Source organism: Ursus americanus, chromosome 2 (genome assembly GCF_024610735.1).
Source record: "Ursus americanus isolate L20-20 chromosome 2, mUrsAme1.1.p, whole genome shotgun sequence".
Classification (NCBI taxonomy): Eukaryota; Metazoa; Chordata; class Mammalia; order Carnivora; family Ursidae; genus Ursus; species Ursus americanus.
This window is the reverse complement of record NC_142128.1, coordinates 91,618,224-91,631,306: the sequence shown is the minus strand read 5'-3', so window position 1 is coordinate 91,631,306 and position 13,083 is coordinate 91,618,224. Positions and strand designations below refer to the sequence as shown.

The following is a 13,083-nucleotide window of genomic DNA, read 5'->3' as shown; positions in this document are numbered from 1 at the left end:
ATAGAAAATATTTTAAAGAATTTTTAACCCAATATATTTTGCTAACATGCTTACTGTCAAGTAGTTTTAAATTTTTTCATTTACCATATATTTTTCTTGATCTTCAGAAAATCATGTTCCTTTTTAAGGTTAAATTACTGTATGTTTACTACTATGGGCATATATGGAAGCTTTCCAACTGCAGAAAGGATTATTTTTGAATAATCCAGAATGTTTAAAATTTTTGAATTTTTCAAAAACACTATGACCAGGCACAATTCCTGTGGAAACCAAAGGCTTTATTTGACAAAGATATGCACACCCAGCAATTCCACTCCTAGATACGCATCTTAGTCAAATTTACGCACATTTATACCAAAATTGTGTATTAGAATTGTCCCAGGATCAGTGTTTATAACCAAAAACTCAAATGTCCACTATTAGAATGTCTAATACAAGAATTGTAATTAGACATTAAAATGGAAAAATTGTGATATATTTAATAGTAGAACACTATATAACAATGAAATGAATGTTTTACACTACATAAGTTAATGCGAATGAATCATACAAACATAAGGTTTAGTAAGAAAGCAAAGTATACTTGGTATCATTTTGGTATGATTCCATTTTGTATAAAGTTCAATAGCAGATGAAGCTAAATTCTATTTTTGGGATGCTACCTAGATGGAAAATATGAATAACACCAATGAAATGATTATTGATAAAGTCAAGAGAGTGATTTCTTGACAAATTGGGAGTCGTGATTGGGGTGGAATATACAAGAGTGGGTGGGATCTTCAGGAGTATTGAAAGTATTCTGTTTCTTAACTTGGGTGGTAGTTACACTTGTCTTTATAATTATTTGGTTTTACTTTATGATCAAGTTATTTATTAAAGTATACATTTAACTTTTATGCATTTTTGTGGGTTGTATTTAAAAATGAAATAAAATTTAAAAATGACAAATCTTTTACTGCAATCCCCCCAAAAAGATAGGTTTAAGGTAAGATTTCACCAATGGACTTAAGAAGTGAGAAGCAGAGCTACTTCTTAGTTTTCCTAAAAGATTTCCACAGAATCCAAGGTACAAGATCTTGACTTCCTAGTGTGTTTATATGTTTATATACATAAAAATATTTGTGCCACTGTATTATTCAAGACTCTGCTACATTTGACATAACTTTAACTCAAAGTAGCTGAAATTAAAAAGGAGATTTATAGGCTCATATAATGGGGAAGTCCAGGGCAAAGATGATTTTGACGTGGTTGGATTCCAGAGTTCATATATTGTCATCGGGAATCTATGTCTCTGTATCTCTGTTCCGCTTAATTTTTTTTTTAATTCTATGGGCAGATCACAAAATAGGCAACATGGCTGTGATTGGCCTAGCTTCCATGTTTTTAGTTTTACAACTTCATATAAAAGGGACCATCTTTTGCTATAACTCCTGCATTAAAAAAAAAAAAAAATCCATGGAGGACTCTGATTGGCCTGTCTTGGGAACCTGCTGCCATCCCTGAATCAATTACTCAGGCCAGGACAGTGTGATATTCTGATTGGCCTGGCCCAGGTCTTGAGTCCATCTTGTTGCTGATAGTGAATTGGATAAGCTTCTCCCTACAGGGAAAAGGTATTTGATTCCAGATGAGAGGAAGATAGGATGCTAGACAGATATATCACATCTTCTATTAGGGTTATCTTTACTACCAGAGTTTTGGTGTATTTTAAATAAGTCCTTCTATACTCCCAAATCAATTTTCCTTAAAATGCAAGAAATTTTCCTGTTCTAAGTTAATTCTTGTATCAGTGCTTTTGAGCCATTTCTCGACATCTCCCTGTGGGTGAATACACTCAAGACATTTTACCTTTAAAAAATATTCTCTTGGAGGGGGTGGAACGCCTGGACGGCTCAGTCGGTTAAGTGTCCCACTCTTGATTTCAGCGCACTTCATGATCTTAGGGTTGTGAGGTTGAGCCCCTCGTCAGGCTCCACACTGGGTATGGAGCCTGCTTAAGATTCTCTCTCTCCCTCTGCTCTTCCCTCCCTCCCGTGTGCATGCAAGCTCTCTCTCTCTCTCTCTTAAAAAAAAAAACAAAAAAACAGGGGCGCCTGGGTGGCTCCGTCGTTAAGTGTCTGCCTTCGGCTCAGGGCGTGATCCCCGCGTTATGGGATCGAGCCCCACATCAGGCTCCTCTGCTGGGAGCCTGCTTCTTCCTCTCCCACTCCCCCTGCTTGTGTTCCCTCTCTCGCTGGCTGTCTCTCTCTCTCTCAAATAAACAAAATCTTAAAAAAAAACAAAAACAAAAAAACAAAAAGCAAAAAACAAAAAAACTCTCTTGATCTTCCCATTAACTACTATCTTAGGTTTCTCTGCCCTTTCAAAGCTGAACTCCTTCACAGTTAATAAAAAGCACAACTATGAATATGAATTGTGGTTTAATACCTTTCAAGTTCTATGAACTTCAACAAGTTTCCTAAGCTCTCTGAGCTTTGTTTCTTCATTTATTAAATGGAGATAATATTATCATTCTTCTAGGATTTTTGTGAATATTGAATACTTATATTATGAATGTAAAGGGTCTTATTTTATATCTGGCACAAAAAAGAATGCAATCATGGGATTAAATACAGGCCTTACTTAATAGATGTGTAGTTATTGGAAAATCACTGAACGTCTCCGAACTTCACTGGTTAATATTTAAAATGTAAAAATAATACCTACTTTACAGAATTGTTACGAGGATCAAATGGGGTTATGAATGAATGCTTCTAATAATGGCGTTTTCTGCTATTTGTTCTAGAATTGGCTTAATTATTTGTCCAGGCTTTTCTTCTAGACCCTTGTCCCACTAGCTTAAATTGATTACACACAGCAAACTAATGTTATACAGTATGTTTTATGGCTTATAAATAGAAATTCAATTTAAATGTATTTTAGTATATATTTGATTTAAAATGAAAAAAACAAGCTAGTTTTCATTTTATTTGCTTTTGTCTTCACAAAATGAACACTCAAAGAGTTCATGATTTTCAAAGTTCTCACTAGCATTTACCTTTGTTGAAGAAAATGAAAAATTAGTGGAATTTTCATTGCCTTCATGGAAAAACATAGATTTATTACAAAAACATGTGAAACACAGTCATGTGGAACAGAAAGTTTAGTTTTATCCAAGTAAGGTGATTGTTTTATGTTATCAACATGTAATTTTACTTTGAAATACATCTTGATGTGTTACGTCAGGTGAGCCTTAAAGACTTTTGAAGTAGTTAGACCTGCTTTGTTTTATGGTTCATTGCAGAAAGAAGCAGTGAAGCTTGGAGACTGTCTCCATTCAGTGTTAGTACAGATGGCAGATCCTTATCAACATTTGTTACCAAACAATGATTACATCATGATTGATTCTCAGAATATGCATGTGAGGCAGGTATTTAGTTTTGTATTTCATAGAACCATGGATGATATTTTGATATCTTAATTATAAGATTTTAATATTTATCTCCTCCTTTCCCCAATAAAACAACACTGATTCTATGACAAAACTCCTATACACAACAAAGATGGATATTCAATATTAGAGATCCACTGTGTCCCAACATCTTAATATTTTTTTTAAACAATAGATTGGTTGGCAATTCTGCCTGATTTGGATCCCTAGTCAATGGGCCAGACTGGCTGTGGAACCTGTTCTACTACCCTGCGCAGGCAGGGAAGCAAATTCATAGCCCCACCTAGTTGCTGAGCTTATTAGCCTTCAGTCCTGACCCTATAAGAAGCCTGGCCAGAGAATCTGAGCTGCTATAGACACCATCCTATAGGCCCACTCAAGCAGAGACCCAAGCCAGTAGCCCTGCCCAACTGTTGAACATAGCCTCTGGCCTTTAATAACAGTGACCCTGGGCAGCCTCAAAGCCTAGCCTACAGTACCACCAAGCCAGAGTGCCTGCTGTCTTGCCCAGCTGCAGAGCCCAGGCTCCACTGCTACCCAATTCCTGAACGTAGCCTGTAGCCTCACCTAATCAGGAAGCCTGGACAGTAATTCCACCTGACCACAGAACAGTGTCTAGCCTCACTCAACTGTGGGATACAGCTAGAGACCCCTCACGACCAGAGAGCCCAACCAGTGACCTTCGCCAACAGCAGAGCACAGCCAGTAGCTTACCTGATTATGAAGCTAAGCCTGTGGCCCTGCCTAACTTTGGGATGCATCCTGGGGCCCCACCTGAACACAAAGTCCAGCCCACAGCACCATCTGGTCTGGCACAACCTGAGACCCCACTTGACCTGGAGCTATTTCAGAGCTCAACCCATAACCCTGCCTAATTGTGGAGTCTAAGTGGTGGCACCACTTTGCCAAGGAAGATAGCCTCTAACCGTGTTCATCTGAAAGTGATTGCAGAGCCCAGCTAGTGGCCCCACCTGACAGTGGAGGTTGGCCAGCAGCCCCACCTAGACAGAGAGCCCACCCACTTGTCCTGCTTGAATGTTGAGCACAGCCAGCAGGCTCACCCAACTGTGTAGCCCAGCTAATACAATGCCCCTGGCCTTAGAGCATGAGCAGTGGCCTCACTCAACTGGACTCTGATAGCAAGCCCTGCTTGCCTATGAATGCTATCAACTGGTCCATCTAGTACCCTAAGCTGAACTAACTGGTGAAGGTCGTTTCATGCCAAAGCAAACCTGTAATGTGTAGAAGAGGAGACCACTTACTCAAGTATGCAGATAACAATGCAAGGAATCAAGGATCATGAAGAATCAGGTAAACATGATACCACCAAAGGAAACTAATAAAGCTCAAATAGCTAACTGTAAAGAAACAGAGATCTGTGAACTATCTGACAAAGAATTCAGAATTCAGAATAATCCCTCTAAAGAAGTTCAGTGAACTACAAGAACACACAGATCACTAAATAAAATTAGGAAAATGAAATGAAGTCAACAAAGAAGTAGAAACCATCAAAAAGCAGATTCTAGAGCTGAAGAATACAATGACTGAACTGAAGACTTTAACAGAAAACTACAATAGACTCAACCAAACATAAAAAGGAATCAGTGAACCAGAAGATAGGTCACTGGAAGCTATCAAGTCAGAAGCCCAAAAAGAAAATGAAAAAAAGTGAAGAAAGCCTATGGGACTTATGAGACACCATCACATGAAACAGTATATACATTATGGGAATCCCAGAAGGAAATGAAAAAGGGACAGAAAGTCTATTTAAAGCAATAATGGCAGTAAGCCTCCCAAACTTGGGGATACAAAAGGACTTCCAGATTTATGAGACCCAGAAGACTCTAGGTGGTTAGAATCTGAACAGGGTTACACCAAGACACATTATAATTAAATCGTCAAAAATCAAAGAGAATTTTGAGAGCAGCAAGAAGAAGGCTACTCATCACATACAAGGGAGCTCCCCATATGACTACTCTGTTTCTCAACAAAAACATTGTAGGCTAGAAAAGAGTGGGATGATATATTCAAAGAATGTGTTGAAAGACTGTACCTAGCAAAGCTAACCTTGAGAAATGAAGGAGAGAGAAAGACTTTCCCAAACAAACAAAAGCTGAGGGTGTTCATCATCACTAGACCTCCCTTACAATAAATGCTAAAGGGCGTTCATCAAGCTGAATTAAAAGGATGCTCATTAACATTGTAAAAACATATGAATGTGTAAAATTCGCTGGTAATGGTAATTATGGAGTCAAAATCCGATTCTGTAATATGTTATGGTAGGACATAATTCACTTATAATTCTTGTGTAAAGTTAAAAAACAAATAGAATAAAAATAACCATAACTACAATAATTTTTTCTACACAATATAAAAAAGATGTGTACTGTAACATCAGACACCTAAAGTGTGAGGCAGGGGAGAAGTAAAAGTATCAAGTTTCTGTATACTATCAAAGTGAAGTTTTCATAAACCTAAAATAGGATGTTGTAACTATAAGATATTTTAAGCAAATTTCATGGTAACCACAAAGCAAAAACTGACAGTAGATTCACCAAAGATGAAGAGAAAAGAAGAGAGAGCATTCTGCCATAGAAAATCATTAAATCACAAAGGAAGACAGCAAGAGAGAAAGCAAGAAACAAAGTACCCACAAAAAAGTCAGAACACAGCAAAATGTCAATAATGAATTGTTACCTGTTAATAATTAAACATAAATGGATAAATTCTCCCATCAAAAGATATAGAATAGCTGATTGGAAGGGAAAAAAAACAAGACCCGACTATATGCTGCCTATAAAGAGACTCACTTTAATCATAAGGACACACACAGACTGAGAGTGAAAGGATAAAAAAAGATATTTCAAACAAATGGGAACCCAAGTAAGTAGAAGTGGCTATATTTATATTAGACAAAACAGATTTAAAGCTAAAAAGGGTCAAAAGAGACAAAGTCATCATATAATGATAAAAATGTCATCAAGAAGATATAACTCATAAATATGTATTTGCCCTCATTGGAGCACCTAAATATATAAAGCAGATACAAACAAAACTAAAAGGAGAAATGAACAGCAACAATAATATTTGGAGACTTTAATATCTCACTGTCAACAATGGATCATCTAGGCAGAAAACCAATAAGGAAAGCAGATTTGAACAGCACTATAAACCAAACGTACTGAACAGACATGTACAAAACATTCCATCCAAACCCAGCAGAATACTCATCTTCTTAAGTTCACATGGGACATTTTCTAGGATAGATCCTATGTTGGGCCATAGAAAAATCTCAAGAAATTCACAAATATAGAAATTATATGAAATAGCCTTTGTAACCACGAAACTAGAAGTCAGTAATAGGGGAAGAGTTGGAAAATTCATGAATATGTAGAAATTAAATAACACACTTCTGAACATACAGTGGTTTAAAGAAGAAATCATAAGGGAAGTTAAAAAATATTTTGAGAAAAATGAAAATGGAAACACACCAAATGCAGCAAAAGCAGTTCTAGAAGGACATTTACTGTGATAAATGCACGCATCAAGAAAATAGTCATTATCTCAAATAACCTAACATTATACCTCAAGGAACTGGAATAAGAAGAACAAACTAAGCCCAAAGTTAGTAGAAGGAAGAAGGTAATAAAGACTGGAACAGAATAGCAAACAGAATTGAACATCACATTAAAAGGATTATACACCACAAGCAAGTGGGAATTCATCCCTGGAATGAAAGATGGTTCATACACAAATCATAAATGTGATACATCACATTAGTAGGATGAAAGATAAAAATCATCTCAGTAGATACAGAAAAAGCATTTGACAAAATTCAACATCCATTCGTGATAAAAATTCAACAAATTCGGTACAGAATGTACCTCAGCATAATTAAGGCCATATATTTCAAGCCAGCAGCTAATATCACACTCAGTGGTGAGAGGTTGAAAGTTTTCCCTCTAGTCATACAGATGACCAAGAGGTATAATAAAAGATGCTCAACATCACTAATTATCAGAGAAATGCAAATCAAAATCACAATGAAATATCACCTCATATATAGTACAATGACTATTATCAAAAAGGCAAGAAATAACAAGTGTTGGCAAAGATGTAGAGAAAAGGGAACCTTCGTGCACTATTGGTGGTAATGTAAATAGGTGCAGTCACTGTGGAAGACAGTATGGCGGATCTTCAAAATATTAAAAGTAGAACTATGTATGATCAAACAATTCAACTTCTGGGTATTTATCGAAAGGAAATAAGAACACTAAAGCAAAAAAATATATGCACCCCTATGGTCAATGTAGCATTATTTACAGTAGCCAGGATATGGAAGCAATCTAAGTGGCCATTAATGGATGAATGGATAAGGAAAATGTGTCATGTATATATAAGAATGAAATCTTGCCATTTGCAACAACATGAATGGGCCTTGAGGGCATTATGCTAAGTAAAATAAGTTAAACAGAGAAAAACAAATATTATATGATCTCACTTATATGTGGAATTAAAAAAAAAAAGTTCATGGACAAAGACCAATTGATGGTTGCCAAAGGTTGGGGGTTAGGGATATGGATGAAATGGGTGAAGGGGGGGTAAAAAACTACAAACTATAATAAAATAAGTCATACGGATGTAACATACAGCATAGTTAATAATACTGTATTGCGGGATGCCTGGGTGGCGCAGTCGTTAAGCGTCTGCCTTCAGCTCAGGGCGTGATCCGAGCATTCTGGGATCAAGCCCCACATCAGGCTCCTCCGCTAGGGGCCTGCTTCTTCCTCTCCCACTCCCCCTGCTTGTGTTCCCTCTCTCGCTGGCTGTCTCTGTTAAATAAATAAATAAAATCTTTAAAAAAAAATAAATAATAATACTGTATTGCATATTTGAAAAGTGCTAATAGACTAAATCTTAAAAGTTCTCATTGCAAAAAAAAATTGAGCTATGTATGGTGATAGATGTTAGCTAGACTTGTGATCATTTCACATTATGTACAGCTATTGAACTATTATGTTGTATACCTGAAACCAATATAATGTTATGGGTCAGTTACATCTCCACTGAAAAAAAGAAAAAGAAAGCTTTTTCTCTAAGACCAGAAATGATACAAAGTTACCCACTCTCACCACTCCCATTAAACATAGTACTAGAAATCCTAGCCAGAGCAATCAGCCAGAAAAAGAAATCATAGATATCTAAATCAGAAAGGAAAAAAATGAAAGTGTCTCTTTTTACAGATGACATGGTCTTATATATAGAAAACCCTAAAGACTCCACCAAAAAATTGTTAGAACTAATCGTCAAATTCAGTAAGGTCACAGGATATGGAATCAACATACAAACTTCACTTTTGTTTCTATATACTTAACAATGAACTATCTGGAAAAGAAATAAAACAATCCTATTTACAATAGTATAAAAAATTAAATATTTAGGAATAAATTTAATTAAGGAGGTAAAGTAACTGTACACTAAGAGCTATAAAACATTGATGAAAGAAATTGAAGAAGACACAAATGGAAAGATATCTCATGCTCATGGATCAAAAGAATTGGTAATGTCAAAATGACATTATTCATACTAACCAAAGTCATCTACAGATTCAGTGCAATCCCAATGACAGCTTTTCAGAATTAGAAAAAACAATCTAAAATTTGTGTGAAAATGGAGAAGACCCTGAATAGCCAAACCAATTCTGAGAAAGAAGAGCAAAGCTGGAGGCATCACACTTGCTGATTGCAAACTCTATTACAAAACTATAGTAATCAAAACAGTATGGTACTGCAATAAAAATTGATATGTAGACCAATAGAACTGAGAGCCCAGAAATAAACTTATGCATCTATCGTCAACTAATACTAGACAAGGAAGCTAAGAATATTTAATGCAGAAATGACAGTTTCTTTAATAAATGGTTTTAGGAAAACTGGACAGCCATATGCAAAAGAATAAAACTGCACCCCTATCTTATATCTCTTATAAAAATTAAAATGGATTAAATATTTAAACCTAAGACCTGAAACCATAAACCTTCTAGAAGTAAACATAGATAAAATGCTTTTTGACATTCTTGGCAGTGATTTTTTTCATTATGACATCAAAAACAAAGATAAACAAGTGGGACTACATCAACTAAAATCCTTCTGCACAGCAGAAGAAACATAAACAAAATTAAAGGGCAGCCTACACAATGAGAAAAAAATATTTGCAAACCACATATTTGGTAAGGGTTAATATCCAAAACATATAAAGAATTCCTATAACTCAAGAGAAAAAAAAAACCACACAAATCATCCAACAAGAAAATGGGCAAATGACCTGAGTAGATATTTTTCCAAAGAAGGTACTCAAAATCTAACAGGTACATGAAAAGTTGCTCAACATCACCAATCATCATGCAAATCAAAAACACAATGAGATATTGCCTCACACCTGTTAGAGTAACTATTATGAAAAAGACAAGAGGTAACAAGTATTGTCAAGGATGTGGAGAAAAGGGAACCTTTGTGCACTATTGGTGGGAATGTAAATTGGTGCAGTTACTATGGAAAACAGTATGGAGGTTCTTCAAAAAATTAAAAATAGAACTACCATGTGATCCCTCAATTCTGCTTCTGAGTATATAGCCAAAGAGAATGAAATTACCCTCTTGAAACAATATTAGCACCGCCATGTTCATAGCAGCATTATTTACAACAGATAAGACATGGAAACAACCTAAATGTCCATCAACAAGTGAATGGGTACAGATAATGTGGTATATACATTTAATGGAATATTATTCCATCATAAAAAAGGAAATCCTGTCATTTGTGACAACAGGGATGAACTTCAGGGGCCTTATGCTAAGTGAAATAAGTCAGAGAAAGACAAATACCATCTGGTATCAGTTGTATGTGAAATACGAACAAGCAGAAGTCATAAAAGAGAGTAGATTGGTAGTTGTCACAGGGGGTGGGGGAAATGAGTGAGTGAGATGAAATGGTACAAGCTTTAAGGTATAAAATTAATAAGATCTGGATATGTAACAGCTTGGTGACTATAGTTGACTATACTGTATTGTATATTTGAAATTGCTGAGAGAGATCTTAACAGTTCTTACTACACACAAAAATTGTAACTATGTGAGGTGATGGGTTTTTTAGCTGTTGTGGTCATTATTAGAGGTTATGTTGCCTAAAGCTAGACATGAACGATAATAGCTCTAAGACTCCTCACTGCCCCAAATGCAGATTTAAAAAATAATAATAATAAAGGTTATAGACTGGGATTGTCCATTTTATTTGGGGGGATCAAATTCAAACTTAAAAGTGCTTTTGTTTTTGAAGAACGCATATTAAATATATTGTTTATGTGTGAGAAAGAGACAGACAGATGGATAGGGAGTGGGGAGGAGGGAGCGGAGAAGGGTGGAGATAGAGAGGTGGAGGGAGGAAGGGAGAATTTAAGCTCCATACCTAAAAGCAAAGCAGAAGTTTATGTTCGTCATTTTCCTGACTAATTTACCCAGTCATGCTCGTACCCAGCCATTCCTCTTTAGCTGGGGTGATGTCTAACTCCTCATCTACACATCCTACCTCCCCTATCCCAGAATTTCTATGTCCATCTCAAAGTCAAGGGGAGTTGCCTATTTTCTTGTCCTTTGGGAAGATGCTATACCGTTAACTCTGTATCCCCAGGGCCTAGCACAGGGCATGCATCTCTCATATTCAATGACTGCATGTATGAATACCAAAAGGCATTTAAACCTTTTATTTGCTTTAACGGTTTTACCCATGCAAGGCAATAAAGGTTTATCCCCTTTGTAGAATGCCAAATGATAAAATATCCAACTAGAACTTAGAAAGAGGGAGACTGTAAGTGAATTAATTTCTGTAGGGCTGGCTACAGTCACCGTGCATGAGCACTTTTGTATGGCCATTTTAGTAGAGATCTGAGAGGAAGAAGGAGAGGCTTAGACCTTGGTGGTAGGAGGAGTAGACCATGCCATGTGCAAGTTAGTGTTGCTTGAAGCTTCAATGACGGAATTGTTAAAGGGGAAAGAATACAGTGTACTTGTATTCTAAATAAATGAGTATAAGCTGAAAAATGTTTGCTGACTTGAACAGCTGAGGTCAAAGCCCCAAACACCTCACAGATAAAAAAAGAATAAGCAAATGTTTATAGAATCAAAATGACAACAGCTAAGTGTATGTACTTAACTTTAGGAGGTTTTATTTAACTAATTCATGCATTTCCTGGTTTGTAAGTAGAAAATAGAAGTGGCCAATTTGTGTAGGAATTTAAATAAACAGTTACATTTCTAAGTGGGTAAATAGAACTCTATTTGACTCAAGTATTCAGACAGGAATTTAGTCTCACAAAGGTGTCAAATACCATAATCCGCCAAGGTCAGACTTTCAAAGAAGTGACATTGAAAGTGAATGTTTACAGGGGCACCTGGATGGCTCAGTTGGTTAAGCGTCTGCCTTTGGTGCAAGTCCTGATCTCAAGGTCCTGATCTCAAGGTCCTGGGATCCTGCTGGAGCCCACGTTGGACTTCCTACTGGGGGGAGAGGGAGGAGCCTGCTTCTCCCTCTCCCTCTGCTCCTCCCTGCTGCTTGTGCACTCTCTCTCAAATAAATAAAGTTTTATTTAAAAAAAATAAATTTTTACATAATAGTTATGTCTTAGGACACTGAGTTAAGGATAAAATCTTTTTCTGTTTGCTTGGTGTAATTTCTAGAATATTAGATAGGTCTCTTTCTAAATCCCTTCAGTTTATTGATATCACAATTTAGAGATTTGTTCCTTGGATTTCAGATTTCATTCTCTGTTCAGATGAAAATGCATCTGGAAGGGGTATATTAGATTTTGTCATTTAACTCATAATGTTAAAAGTTCATGTGGGGCGCCTGGGTGGCGCAGTAGTTAAGTGTCTGCCTTCGGCTCAGGGCGTGATCCCGGCATTATGGGATCGAGCCCCACATCAGGCTCCTCTGCTGGGAGCCTGCTTCTTCCTCTCCCACTCCCCCTGCTTGTGTTCCCTCTCTCGCTGGCTGTCTCTATCTCTGTCAAATAAATAAATAAATAAATAAATAAATAAATAAATAAATAAATAAATCTTAAAAAAAAAAAAGTTCATAAAATTCTTTCCTAAAAACTTTTCATGTAAAAAGAAAATAACAACATCAAGAAGACTGTGGGAAGACAGCATCTCACTATCAAAATGAAAAATGCATTTATCCTTTGATCCAGAAATCCCTCTTTTGGGCATATTATTGAGGGAAAAAGAAGCAAGATGCATTGTAATGTACATAGAATGTTACCTTTTATGTAGGAAAGGGAAAAAATAAAATAAGATGTGTGATTCTTTTATTTGCATAAAGAAACACTAGCAGGATACATGAGAAATTATTGAGTGTAGTTACGAGGTTATGCCAAAGAGTTGGGGGCCAGGTACAGGAATTATTATATAGAGACAGAGAGGAGTAAGACTTTTACCTTTGCATACTTTTGCATTGTATTGATTTTTGAATCATGTGACTGTATTATCTGTTTTTAAGATGGCTTAATGAGTGAATAGCAGGATGATTAAAATTCACAAAAAAGGGGCGCCTGGGTGGCACAGCGGTTAAGCGCCTGCCTTCGGCTCAGGGCGTGATCCC

At 36.4% G+C, this 13,083-nt stretch overlaps 1 protein-coding gene across 2 annotated transcripts in view; it reads left to right on the top strand.

The window, feature by feature from the left end:
- RABGAP1L (RAB GTPase activating protein 1 like) overlaps positions 1–13,083 on the top strand; it is a 716,315-nt gene that overhangs the window by 457,257 nt on the left and 245,975 nt on the right. The gene's annotated exons all lie outside the window — the stretch shown is intronic.